Below are 14,366 nucleotides of genomic sequence, written 5' to 3'. Positions count from 1 at the left end.
TCCATATATGAAATCAATGTTTCATTCCTTTTGCATTAAAACATTCTCAATTGGTATAGCAAATGTAAACGAACGTGACGCTTCATGAGATGCGGCCTCAAAAACATAAAATATCGATTTTGGACCATTTTGTCATTATGGTAAACTGATACACTTTGCCATTTCTACTATACAAGTTTACACTTTCCCCGATACCTGACTACTATAAAAGAACACAACTTGTTACTTCGATTGCGAAATGGCAGCGTGGCGTAGCGGATTAGTCCTCAGACTGATAACCTTTTGACTATTGACCGATGTGGTTCGAGTCTCATTGGTGGTCTTTTTTAAAAGTATATTCAATTGTTGTTTTCTTTTTTCTTTTCTTTTTTTTTCTTATCGCAAAAGCGTATTTTAATATAAATAATATTCAGAAATGAGTTGTTTATGCGTATTTATTTCAATTCAAATTGGTAAACTTAACTGTTAACAAATTTAATATATGAAACAAATGTTTCATTCCTTTTGCAATAAAACATTTTCAATTGGTATAGCAAATGTAAACGAACGTGACGCTTCGTGAGATGCGGCCTAAAAACATAAAATGTCGATTTTGGACCATTTTGTCATTATGGTAAACTGATACATTTTGAGGTTTCTACTATAGGGTGCTTGCATGGAAGATCACAAAGTTCAAACCATCCTAAAGACACGCTCCAGAGGACATGCAAATGCACGGAGTACAATACCAATCACCTGTTTAACTGGTTTTGATCAAAGTAATTCTTTGTACTCCATGCATTAGCATATCTTATGGAGCGTGTCTGGAGGATGATTTGAACTCATGACCTTTCGTGCAAGCACTCTATACAACTTTACACTTTCCCCGATACCTGACTACTATAAAAGAACAAAACTTGTTACTTCGATTGCGAAATGGCAGCGTGGCGTAGCGGATTAGTCCTCAGACTGATAACCTTTTGACTATTGACCGATGTGAATGGTTCGAGTCCCAGTGGTGGTCTTTTTTTAAAATGTATATTCAATTGTGGGTTTTTTTTTCGTGTTTTTTCTCATCGCAAAAGCGTGTCTTAATAGAAATAATATTCAGAAATGAGTTGTTTCAAATTGTTACATCATCTTTGTGATTCGCTCGGATATGCCTATACTCAGCATACACAAGTTTTCCAGAAAACATTTATATATGCCTATACTCAGCAAACACAAGTTTTAGACAAAACATTTACATGTTGGGTTATATCATAAAGGGTACAAAATGTTTGAAGTTTTAATAACATTGAAAATAGTTTGGAAACATGCTGCAAAACATTGTGATATTGTAAAAAATGTATTTAGTGTTTTTGAGTTACGAGACAAAAACGAAATTTGACTACAGTAGAGGGCATTATTACGAAACTTGTGTAATTTAGCATATGAGGTGTTTTCAGTGACCACTCCCTGAATAACCCAACATTTTTATCAACAATTTTATTATGATTCAAAAGGATATTATCTACTCTCAAATCTGGTGCAATATGAAACCAATACAACATTCTGTTTTTGAGTTATGGACAAAAACGACATTTTAGAGCATTTTAGAGCCATGATTATTAACGTGAGTAATTTAGCATAGGGGGTGTTTCCAATGACCACTCCCTAAATAAACCAAATTCTTTAGCAACAATTTTATTATGATTACAAAGCATATAATCCACTCTCAAATCGTGTGCAATTTGAAGCTCATACGACATTCCGTTTGTGAGTTATGAGACAAAAACGCAATTTAGATGAAATATTTTGCATTCGGTAGAGACAATCAAGGAAAAAAGTCTTGGAACGCTTGCGTGTGAATAACGGAAAACTGTCACCCCCTCCCCCGTGCAATGTTGAGAAATGCCAATGTCTTCAGCGGTTCCCCAATGTGTTCCAACATTGCTTGATGGGGAGAGGGAAGGGTAAATCATTGTTGTAGATGTCATGTTTCTTCCCAAACACAATATAGGTAATTTCCATGAACATAAGAAATTCTGCACGGAATTTCGACAGAGTGTGCCAAGCGTTCCAAGGACTTTTTACCTTGATTGCCTCTACCTAATGCAAAATATTTCATCTACATTTCGTTTTTGTAACATAACTAAAAAACGGAATGTCGTATGAGCTTCAAATTTCACACGATTTGAGAGTGGATTATATACTTTGCAATCATAATAAAATTGTTGATAACGAATTTGGTTTATTTAGAAAGTGGTCACCCAAAACACCCCATATGCTAAATTACACACGTTTCATAATTATGGCTCTAAACTGCTCTAAAATGTCGTTTTTGTCCATAACTCAAAAACAGAATGTTGTATGAGTTTCATATTGCACACGATTAGAGAGGGGATAATATGCTTTGCAATCATAATAAAATTGTTGATAAAGAATTTGGTTTATTTAGAGAGTGGTCACTGAAAACACCCCATATGCTAAATTACACACTTTTCATAATTATGGCTCTAAACTGCTCTAAAATGTCGATTTTGTCCATAACTCAAAAACAGAATGTTGTATGAGCTTCATATTGCACACGATTAGAGAGTAGATAATATCCTTTTGAATCATAATAAAATTGTTGATAAAAATGTTGAGTTATTTAGGGAGTGGTCACTGACAACACCTCCTATGCTAAATGACACAAGTTTTGTAATTATGGCCCTCTTCTGTATGATACTGAGTCAATTTTCGTTTTTGTCTCATAACTCAAAGACACTACAAATGCATTTTTCGTACAATATCATAATGTTTTGCAGCATGTTTTCCAAAATCTTTTTTTGAATGTTATTAAAACGTTATGTACCCTTAACCTGTAAAATGTATGTTTTCTCTCAAACTTGTGTTTGCTGAGTATAGGCACATCCGAGCGAATCAGAATGATTATTATGATGTAACAATTTGAAACAACTCATTTCTGAATATTATTTATAACAAAATACGCTTTTGCGATGAGAAAAGAAAAAGAAAAAAGAAGCAACAATTTAATACACTTATAGAAAAAATATAGACCACCATTGGGACTCGAACCATGCACATCAGTCAATAGCCAAAGGTTAACAGTCGGATTTCTACGCCACGCTGCCATTGCACAAACGAAGTAACAAGTTTTGAATCTTTTATAGTAGTCTTTATCAGGAAACGTGTAAACTTGTATATATTGAAATAATGAAAGGAAAATATATCAATTTGTTTACCTTTTAATGAAATAAATATATATGCGTATTTCTTTCAATTCAAAATGGTCAAGTGTTAACAAATTCCATATATGAAATCAATGTTTCATTCCTTTTGCATTAAAACATTCTCAATTGGTATAGCAAATGTAAACGAACGTGACGCTTCATGAGATGCGGCCTCAAAAACATAAAATATCGATTTTGGACCATTTTGTCATTATGGTAAACTGATACACTTTGCCATTTCTACTATACAAGTTTACACTTTCCCCGATACCTGACTACTATAAAAGAACACAACTTGTTACTTCGATTGCGAAATGGCAGCGTGGCGTAGCGGATTAGTCCTCAGACTGATAACCTTTTGACTATTGACCGATGTGGTTCGAGTCTCATTGGTGGTCTTTTTTAAAAGTATATTCAATTGTTGTTTTCTTTTTTTTTTTTTTTTTTTTTTCTTATCGCAAAAGCGTATTTTAATATAAATAATATTCAGAAATGAGTTGTTTATGCGTATTTATTTCAATTCAAATTGGTAAACTTAACTGTTAACAAATTTAATATATGAAACAAATGTTTCATTCCTTTTGCAATAAAACATTTTCAATTGGTATAGCAAATGTAAACGAACGTGACGCTTCGTGAGATGCGGCCTAAAAACATAAAATGTCGATTTTGGACCATTTTGTCATTATGGTAAACTGATACATTTTGAGGTTTCTACTATAGGGTGCTTGCATGGAAGATCACAAAGTTCAAACCATCCTAAAGACACGCTCCAGAGGACATGCAAATGCACGGAGTACAATACCAATCACCTGTTTAACTGGTTTTGATCAAAGTAATTCTTTGTACTCCATGCATTAGCATATCTTATGGAGCGTGTCTGGAGGATGATTTGAACTCATGACCTTTCGTGCAAGCACTCTATACAACTTTACACTTTCCCCGATACCTGACTACTATAAAAGAACAAAACTTGTTACTTCGATTGCGAAATGGCAGCGTGGCGTAGCGGATTAGTCCTCAGACTGATAACCTTTTGACTATTGACCGATGTGAATGGTTCGAGTCCCAGTGGTGGTCTTTTTTTAAATGTATATTCAATTGTGGGTTTTTTTCGTCTTTTTTCTCATCGCAAAAGCGTGTCTTAATAGAAATAATATTCAGAAATGAGTTGTTTCAAATTGTTACATCATCTTTGTGATTCGCTCGGATATGCCTATACTCAGCATACACAAGTTTTCCAGAAAACATTTATATATGCCTATACTCAGCAAACACAAGTTTTAGACAAAACATTTACATGTTGGGTTATATCATAAAGGGTACAAAATGTTTGAAGTTTTAATAACATTGAAAATAGTTTGGAAACATGCTGCAAAACATTGTGATATTGTAAAAAATGTATTTGTAGTGTTTTTGAGTTACGAGACAAAAACAAAATTTGACTACAGTAGAGGGCATTATTACGAAACTTGTGTAATTTAGCATATGAGGTGTTTTCAGTGACCACTCCCTGAATAACCCAACATTTTTATCAACAATTTTATTATGATTCAAAAGGATATTATCTACTCTCAAATCTGGTGCAATATGAAACCAATACAACATTCTGTTTTTGAGTTATGGACAAAAACGACATTTTAGAGCATTTTAGAGCCATGATTATTAACGTGAGTAATTTAGCATAGGGGGTGTTTCCAATGACCACTCCCTAAATAAACCAAATTCTTTAGCAACAATTTTATTATGATTACAAAGCATATAATCCACTCTCAAATCGTGTGCAATTTGAAGTTCATACGACATTCCGTTTGTGAGTTATGAGACAAAAACGCAATTTAGATGAAATATTTTGCATTCGGTAGAGACAATCAAGGAAAAAAGTCTTGGAACGCTTGCGTGTGAATAACGGAAAACTGTCACCCCTCTCCCCGTGCAATGTTGAGAAATGCCAATGTCTTCAGCGGTTCCCCAATGTGTTCCAACATTGCTTGATGGGGAGAGGGAAGGGTAAATCATTGTTGTAGATGTCATGTTTCTTCCCAAACACAATATAGGTAATTTCCATGAACATAAGAAATTCTGCACGGAATTTCGACAGAGTGTGCCAAGCGTTCCAAGGACTTTTTTCCTTGATTGTAGATTGTAACCTCCACCCATTTTCTGCAGCTCCCCAAATTCCATTGGGTGAAGGAAGTGTTTGATAACCAAACAACTTATCACCGATTTTTGAAAGCAGGAGGAAACCGGAGTTTCCGGAGAAAACCTGCGAGAGCGAGCATGGATCGGGATAAACCAAGTGCACATACAGGCCTTGGGCATGGCCGGGGCTTGAACCCGGGACCTCAGTGGTGCAAGGCGAGGGAACTACCGCTGCGCCAACTCGCTCCGTTCCCATTACAAGCTTGTACACTACAAGATTCCTGGCGACGGAGTACCTCTGCTGCAATGGTACTTCGCGGCTACTACCACTGCTACTATCGAGTACCCTAGCCCTTTGCGACCGACGTTGGTACTACACCAATGTCCCAGCGTCGGCCACCATACTGTAGATACCCCCGTAGCAAAGTACTTACATTGATACTCCACCATGCGTCACCTAAGAGTCAACTGCGATGTACCGAGTAGGTGACTTATAGGCACACCATGGTCTGGGATACTTCGATGGCCCTTCAGCGGGAGTACCTGCAGTAACCGCATCCATGGTGTACCCATGTGTCAGCAGTGAAGTAGCAGTGAAGGTACTAACCCGCGAGGTACTCCGTCGCCAAAGTCCTCTGATCGCAAAGTTCACTGACTTAACACGGTTTTATGTTTGTTTGATTGTTTACTTGGTTAGTTAGCTGTTTGCTTGGTTGATGGTTGCTCAGCTTGGTTGTTTTCATTTGTATAATTTTTATCTTATTCAATTATTTAGTAAATTTATTATTTCTCAGAAATGCTTATAGAAAAGATTGCATCATGTATTTTATGTTCATATGTTTTTTTTATTCATTAACTCATTACATGCTTTAGTTATTTTACTGATTTATTTATTACTTATTTATTTATTTAGTCGGTTACTTATTTATTTACTTATGTACTTATAAATTTACTTAGTTCTTTCTATATTCATTTATTTAATTGTTTATATACTTATTTATTATCTTCACTTATTTATTTACATAATAATTTAGATATTTATTTATTTATAAATTTATTTATTTATTTAGTTAGTTAGTTGCTTATTTATTTAGATCTACTTGGTTATTTTCTTGTTTATTTACTTATTATTTACCTAATTATTTACTTATTTATATTATTAGTTATTTTACCTGTCTCTTTATTTATTTATTTATTTATTTATTTATTTATTTATTTATTTATTTATTTATTTATTTACTTCTTTGGGTAATTATTTTTTAATAACTTATTTACTTGTTTACCTATTTCCTTATTTATTTATTTATTTACTTAGTCCTTTAGTTAGTTATGTACTTACTTATTTACTTATTTATTTACTCATTTACTAATAGGACTACGGTACTTAACTTATCCGCTTAAAAATGCCCAAAGAATAAATAAGAAACATAAATCAAGAACATATTAATCAATATAAAACAATATGGCAACAGAAACAAATAAGAAATGGCAACCCGGTTGCCTCATTTGTTTTGCCAGAGTACCCATGTCGGTACTCAGCTGCAGAGTACCAGGCAGGTGAGTACCAGTGCCGGTACTCGGAGTACCTTCAAAGTACCTACGCCACGAGGTATTCGCGAGTTGTAGCCGGCTTGCTGGGCGACAAGGGTCTGGTGGACGAAGTAGGTACTCGAGAGTAGCAGCGCTGCTACTCTCATGAGAATCCCGTAGTGTAACTTACGATATTTTACGAGAATTTGACCCCTGTATTTGATATTGTTTTTAGATGGGGGAGATGGTCATCAGACGCCATTGTTAGGAACCAATACAGGGAGAGGTGCCTCAAATGGTAAGTGCGTAGTTACATGGTTATTTTGTAATGATGGCCACGACTACAACCCCTTACATCCACTTCAGAAATTTTGAGAAAACATTAATAAATCATCAAAAAAATCATTGATATAAGGGGGTCTCCAACAAAAGCAGTTTTTGGCGGGATACCTGGGTAGGATGAGTATCCCGCCAAAAACTGATTTTGTTGCAAACCCTCTTATATCAGTGATATTTTTTAGATGATTTTTTGATGTTTTCTCAAAATTGCTAATGTGGATGTAAGGGGTTTTGAAACTAAGCTCTTCTTTAATAAGGTCTTAAGTTAAATCAGAGCAGCTAAATAGTATAGGTATTGACTGTTTGTTTTAATTTTGAATATTTATTATTATTTAGGATATACAGGTGGAACAACTGGTACCTTAATTCTTTGGCTTACTGTATTTGTATTATAATGTGTGCCATTACTTTACAACATGTATGTTAGATTTTCTTTCAAAATAGAAAAGTATAAACTTTCAAAGCTTTGCTTTTCAGTCTAATCTATGATTTTTTTTAAGATGGGGGAGATGGTAATCAGACGCCATTGCTAGGAAGTGGTCCAGGGAGTGGTGCCTTAAGTGGTAAGTGGGTAGATATTTTTTTTTATAATGACGACGATGATGAGAGACTATGATTTTAATGCTCTAAATAAAAAAAAATAATGCGTGTCCAATTAAAAAAAAAAATATTTTCAAGTGCTTTATTTCAAATTAATTATATATTTTCCCTAACCCAAAAATAATTACACTCAGTATTCATTCTATTTTTAGATGATTTTTTGATGTTTTCTCAAAATTGCTCAAGTGGATGTAAGGGGTTTTGAAACTAAGCTCTTCAAATAAGGTCTTAAATCAGAGCAGCTAAATAGTATAGGTATTGACTGTTTGTTTTAATTTTGAATATTTATTATTATTTAGGATATACAGGGGAACAACTGGTACCTTAATTCTTTGGCTTACTGTATTTGTATTATAATGTGTGCCTATGTGTGTTAGATGTTCTTTCAAAATAGAAAAATATAAACTTTCAAAGCTTTGCTTTTCAGTCTAATCTATGATTTTTTTAAGATGGGGGAGATCGTAATCAGATGCCATTGCCATTGAAGTGGTCCAGGGAGTGGTGCCTCAAATGGTAAGTGGGTAGATATTTTTTGTATATATGACGACGATGATGAGAGACTATGATTTTAATGCTCTAAATAAAAAAAATAATGCGTGTCCAATTCAAAAAAATATATATATTTTCAAGTGCTTTATTTCAAATTAATTATATATTTTCCCTATCCAAAAAATAATTACACTCAGTATTAGGATCGCAAGTGTCAAATGTAATCAGTTGATAAAATAATTGGTTTGATTGATTGATTTCTTTCAGGTTCAAGTAGCGGAGTTGGATTGAAAACTGGTGGTGGAACCTTTCCAACATAACATTCATATATGCCTATTTGTGGTAATTTCCAAAAGTTTAAACTGTGTCACACATCGCAAATTCATTGTCGGTAAATTTGTGTCCTGAAGTCAGTTTCAACCTTTGGACCTGTTTGTAGCACGTATGAACTTACATTCGAGTATTTGTGATATATATTTATTTTATATATTGATACGTTTCGTCGAGAATTTGAGGTAGAATCTAAGTTTAAATTTGAGAATTTATTCATGACTTGTCAAAATTGCCAAAATGATATGTTATCATTTCTGACACTTGAGCAAAAACGTTTTAAAAACATTTTCATGACCTTTATATAACCTGACATTTAAATGTTAATAATTTGAAGAAAAACAACCTTTTTAGGAACATTTCTGTGTTTGCTGGGTACAAATATTTTAACATACTGTATTTAAGTGTTGTCAAAATATTTGGCAAAAAACGTTTGCAAAAATGTGTTTGCTGGGATGTCTGGGGAACTCGGTTGGACAGACAACCTACACGGACTTCTCCCGATTCCAGAAAAATACAGCACAAAACTTTAGGGTTTAAGAAATATTACTTTTTTTTCCCAATCTTTTAGCTAAATCCTAATCCTTTAGTACTAACTGGCAATAAAAGCCAAAATGTAATCTGTTAATAGCAAGTTGAGGGACAATGGATTAAAATATGTTGTTTTATTTGTTACAATTTTATTAAAAAAATGAAAGACTTGGCACAAGTCTAAGCATTCATAATTTTGAGTATAATATTATGCTATGACACTATTGCACTTTGTTTGCCCATCTTTGTCTGTGGACTTGTCTATTTGCCCGCAACTAATGCCAGAATCTTTGATTTATATTGATGATTCAAACCCATTCAAGCATTTTGATTCAAGTGAAGTCCAAAAAGTTGAACCATGAAAAAGGTTGAGAAAGTGCCCCATCTGGCTTGTCAGATATACACTCACACCCCCCAGAGTCGAGCAGGGGGTGGGGGTAGATGAATTTGTTCATAATTGTAAGGGGCGCAACACTAAATCGCTACACATTTTATGTAAGAACGAAATTCGGCTAATATAGTCCATAGTGAATATGAGATTGTAGCGACCATATCTACCGACATGTTTACTTTAAATCACTCAAAATCAGCTCATATGAATTCGACAAGTGTCTTCAATGATAAGGTGCAGAAAAAACCGGACATTTAATCTCAACAGCAATTCTCTGTGGCGGATGAAGACTTCCAATTTTGAAATGTGAGTGGTGAATTTAGTATATTTTTAGGCCATATTTTTTGCACCGTGAAATAGGAAAAAAAAGTCAAAGGTCATCGATATAATTTATGCCGACAAAAGTTTTGGAATCTACAGAAACAGAGCTTTAATTTGATACTAAATTTATTTTGCCAAGTATTGCAGGGACGCCAGGAATGGCGCTCGAAGTACCGAAATCACACGTTATCCTATGGGATGCATATTTAGTGTTGCGCCCCTTAATGTTTGTAACATTTTAAAATTAGAATGCCTAACCTCAGTGTGTTTTGGCTCCCTCAGGCAACAACCTGATACATCTCTGAGCATGCAAAATACCCGCAATGACCACACCGATATTACAGACTTGACATTAAGTATGCAATATTTATTCACGAAGTGCCAAGACTAATCTAAAGGGGTCTGCTAGTTTGTAAGCATATGTTTGACAAATATGATTATTATGTTAGTGTAAAATGTAAATATTTTTCTACAGAAGCAAAATAAAACATATTTTTGCCACAGAGTTGTTAAAAGTGTTTTTATTCGCTGTAAATTGAAGTTTGAAAGTAGTTATTGAACTAAAGAATGATCTCCCAATTATCATTATAAGGACTAAACCTGTCTCATACTTGCTTTAGTGTTTAGAAATGGACGGATAAAATAATATTTACATTATTTACCCTTTGTACGGATCTGGCATGTTACTACCAAACGTTTTCCTTGTTGTCACATGGTGTTCGCGGTAATTGAAAACAAGACGCTCTTTGCGAGTATAACCTCGTTTTGAGAACACTGCAAAATATAAAAATGAGGGTGAACGAATAACCAAATGGGTGAACACAATTGTTTTAATAGAAATAAGAAGACTACTTGTCCAAAAGATACCAAATGTCCAAAACTCAATCAATCAATCAATCAATCAATCAATCAATCAATCAATCAATCAATCAATCAATCAATCAATCAATCAATCAATCAACCAACCAATCAATCAATCAATCAAAATCTTTACGTCATTCAAATCAAGAACAAATACACACATGTAAATGAGAAGATACTGAAAAGGCCACAAGACGTGAAACAAACACCCCTTAACATAATGTTAGGAGCCTAAGTTGCAAACGTTACCTAATAAACATTTACATATTCATATCTTTTATTGCATATAAAACCACAGTACAATACAATATATATAATACAAGCGGAGCATATCAAAGAAATAATTACGCAACAATGAAGAAGACATAAAAAATGAAGGAAACCAAAGATGGTTGGGACAATTGCCAGATACCTCAGCAAATCAGCAAGCCATTATCGCTGCAAAATAGTTCGAACGCGCTGCTTCCAGATAATATTTGAGCCAATGGCTGCGCTAATGCTGAGGTATCTAGCGATCTGGCAGGACAATGCAATTGGGTGACGAACATGCAGAACATAATTATTTATTAAGATTTCTTAACATAATTACTTAGTATATCGCACAAGAAAGCTTTTATATGTTTTGATTTAAGGACAATGTATAAAGGGACTTGAAAAAATATTTTTGTTGGTAAGCAAATGTTCTCAGTACAGATCCAAATAAGTAAAATTAGGTACTCACTAGAAATATTTCGATTCCTATCAGGAATCTTAATTGTTCCCTCTTTTTGGTGAGTGATGGTGTTTCTAGTTGTTTAATATGGGCAATCTTTGTAACTGATCTTGATGACGTCACATGGGTTGCTTTCCGATTGATGATCTGATCGTAGATTCGATCAACAACTAGAAACACCATCACTCACCAAACCAGAATGAACAAGATTCCTGATAGGAATCGAAATATTTCTAGTGAGTACATAATTTTACTATATAATTTGGAACTGTACTGAGATCATTTGCTTACCAGTGATTTATGAACGATCCTGATGAATTTGTTCAGAGAATATATTTTTGGCTACATTCTTCCGGTGTTGCTTAATTGCATTCTGGTATTTTGTCTATTTCTATAATTTCTGGTATTATTTTAGAATCTAATTTGATTAAATATCATTTTATCATATTGGTCTTATTTTGACATCTGATACGTGGATAATTGTTTTTCCGGATTTTCATAAGGTGATTTATTATCGCCACCGGAATCCTCATTGTTTTCTATATTTTCATCATCAATATTACATACATCTAATCTGTTGAAATGAAATTTCGATTCGGCTGACATGGCTAAGGTGCATACATTTCTTGTGAACATCAAGGTTTCACATATTTTAAATGAGCAAACTTGATTTTCTTTTGCATGTTCTTTATACATGTAATAACAATAATAACAATAATAATAATAATAATAATAATAAGGTCAACATTTTCAAACTTTGTCCGATCGGGCTCATAATTGGTGGGTGGAATCCTTGATACAAGGCAAATATATGCCCGAAATAAGATTGAGGTCAACAGAGACCAAATGTCATTACGAAGAGGTTAAATTTTAAACTTTGTCAGATCGAGATCAAACTTGGTGGGTGGAATCCTTGATAGGAGGGGAATATATGCGCGAAAATAAAATTGAGGTCGACCGAGGTCAAAGGTCATCACGGAGGGTTCAAATTTGGTGGGTGGAATCCTTGATATGAGGGGAACACGTAAAAAGATATATAAAAAATATAATCGAGGTCATCCAAAGGTCATCTTAATTACCCGAGGTCAAATGTCATATAAATGAGAGTCAGATGTTAAAGTACGCCCAGTTGGGCTTAAACGTGGTAAAATAGAATTCTGAATGTCACTGTAACATAGTCAAAAGGGTCACCAGGGGTCAAACAGTATTGCTATCAGTATCACATGAACAGTATCACTATCATGGCTACAGCCTTAGGTGCTCTTACAGCTATAGGTACACGAGTAATAATAATAATGATAATAATAATAATAAACAGCATTTATTGAGCGCATTATGAATAAAATTCCCTCAATGCGCTTCAATAAACAACAATACAATCAGAAATAAATATAACAGCAAAAATATTTGATTACACAATAACAATGGCTTAAAGATTTAAATAAATAGGTTTAAATCTTTATCATACTTAAAAAATGTTCTATAAACAGACCAGCTGCTATAGTGCACACTAATACGATACGCTTTCTTTACACAATCTTATAAAATAGATATAAATGTTTTAGAAAGTCCCATTCAGTGATTCAGCTCAAGTGTAAAAATATTTAAAATGTTTATAAATTGCTTTAAAGTGAAGGATAAGTCATTCAAATTGTCATTTGATATTATTGAAATTAAAAATTTGGCAAAAAACAAAGAAAACAAAGAAAACATCAGTATTGACAAAGTTGAAGCCCATTCAAAAACATATAGCTAATTTTTATACTGTCAGTATATAAATTACATATTTGTGTTAAATTCCATATTTTGTATTAAATACACGGCTTTTGGCTGAACTACTATCAGGCTATGTTAACACATCTATGATAATGACAAAGGAACCAATCTGAATTTTGATGATTTTTACGATCATCCGGATGAGCAAACCACTGAATGGGTCTTTAATTTGATACATGGGACGTGATGTATCAAAAATTTTTGGGAAAACGCTGCAAATCATAACTGTACTGTAAGTATTGAAATAGTACTAATATTATAATTGCAAACCAGTGACATATATTGATGTCTGCAATTGTTTTTTCACTTCCTTAAAGATGGTAGAAGAGACTCAGAACAATTACATTATGTCTTTATTATACATATCGCCGTAATTCTATTTTGGTATAAAAATATATTTAGTTTTATTCAGATGATTTGGAAGATGGGAAAATTCATTTCTTTTGAGTGACCGCCATGGTCACCTAAGTATTCAAATAAACACTGAAATTGTCATAGTTTATTCTCCTGAACTAGATGATCCACTACCCTTATTCGTTATACCCGATGGTTTACAAGGGCTTTTTGGTTGCTCCTCCTCTGAACTTGATGAACTAGATGAACTACCTGATGGCTGGCACATTGGGTCATCTGCAAATAAAGGCAACATACCGATTTATAAAAAAACTTGAAATCAAGATTATAGTACTTTACATAAGGCTCTATGTTATGTCATCAAATTTCATGTACGTATAGTTTGACCTACCTACGACTAATCAGTCTGGAGTTATTGGCTAAAAAAGGTCAAAGGTTGGGTAATAATGGGGTTACAAATAAAAAACCTATCCAATTTTAATGCAAAAGTTGGTCTTGTTATAATGCGGGCCTGGGGGTAGGGTTCTTCGAAAAAAAATTACGGGGATGTGCCACGCAGACTTTCGGATGCTGACATTCTCTATACCTACTTTTTGCTGTTTTTGCCACCCATCAGTATACCAATTTTTCACAAAAACACCCAAAAAGCGCCAAGATTTGCCCTAATTGGGCGCTTTTAGGGGCACTTAATAGTCGAGCGGTCGTAAATACGACGCCTGTGCTTGACTATGTCAGTACCTGAAAAATGAGCAAAGTCTGGGAGTGCAAGTCAACATTGTTTGTTTGGATCTAA

The 14,366-nt window shown here is 33.9% G+C and overlaps 1 long non-coding RNA gene across 1 annotated transcript; it reads left to right on the top strand.

The window, feature by feature from the left end:
• The first annotated feature begins 6,731 nt into the window (after positions 1-6,731).
• LOC140145409 (uncharacterized) lies at positions 6,732-10,307 on the top strand. The gene is made up of 3 exons (XR_011858051.1): positions 6,732-7,167; positions 7,709-7,771; positions 8,565-10,307. It is a non-coding gene; the product is annotated as an uncharacterized lncRNA (long non-coding RNA).
• The last annotated feature ends 4,059 nt before the right edge of the window (positions 10,308-14,366 follow it).

Source organism: Amphiura filiformis, unplaced genomic scaffold (assembly GCF_039555335.1).
Source record: "Amphiura filiformis unplaced genomic scaffold, Afil_fr2py scaffold_253, whole genome shotgun sequence".
Classification (NCBI taxonomy): domain Eukaryota; kingdom Metazoa; phylum Echinodermata; class Ophiuroidea; order Amphilepidida; family Amphiuridae; genus Amphiura; species Amphiura filiformis.
Note: the sequence above shows the minus strand (reverse complement) of the source record. Positions and strands in the feature narration are given on the sequence as shown.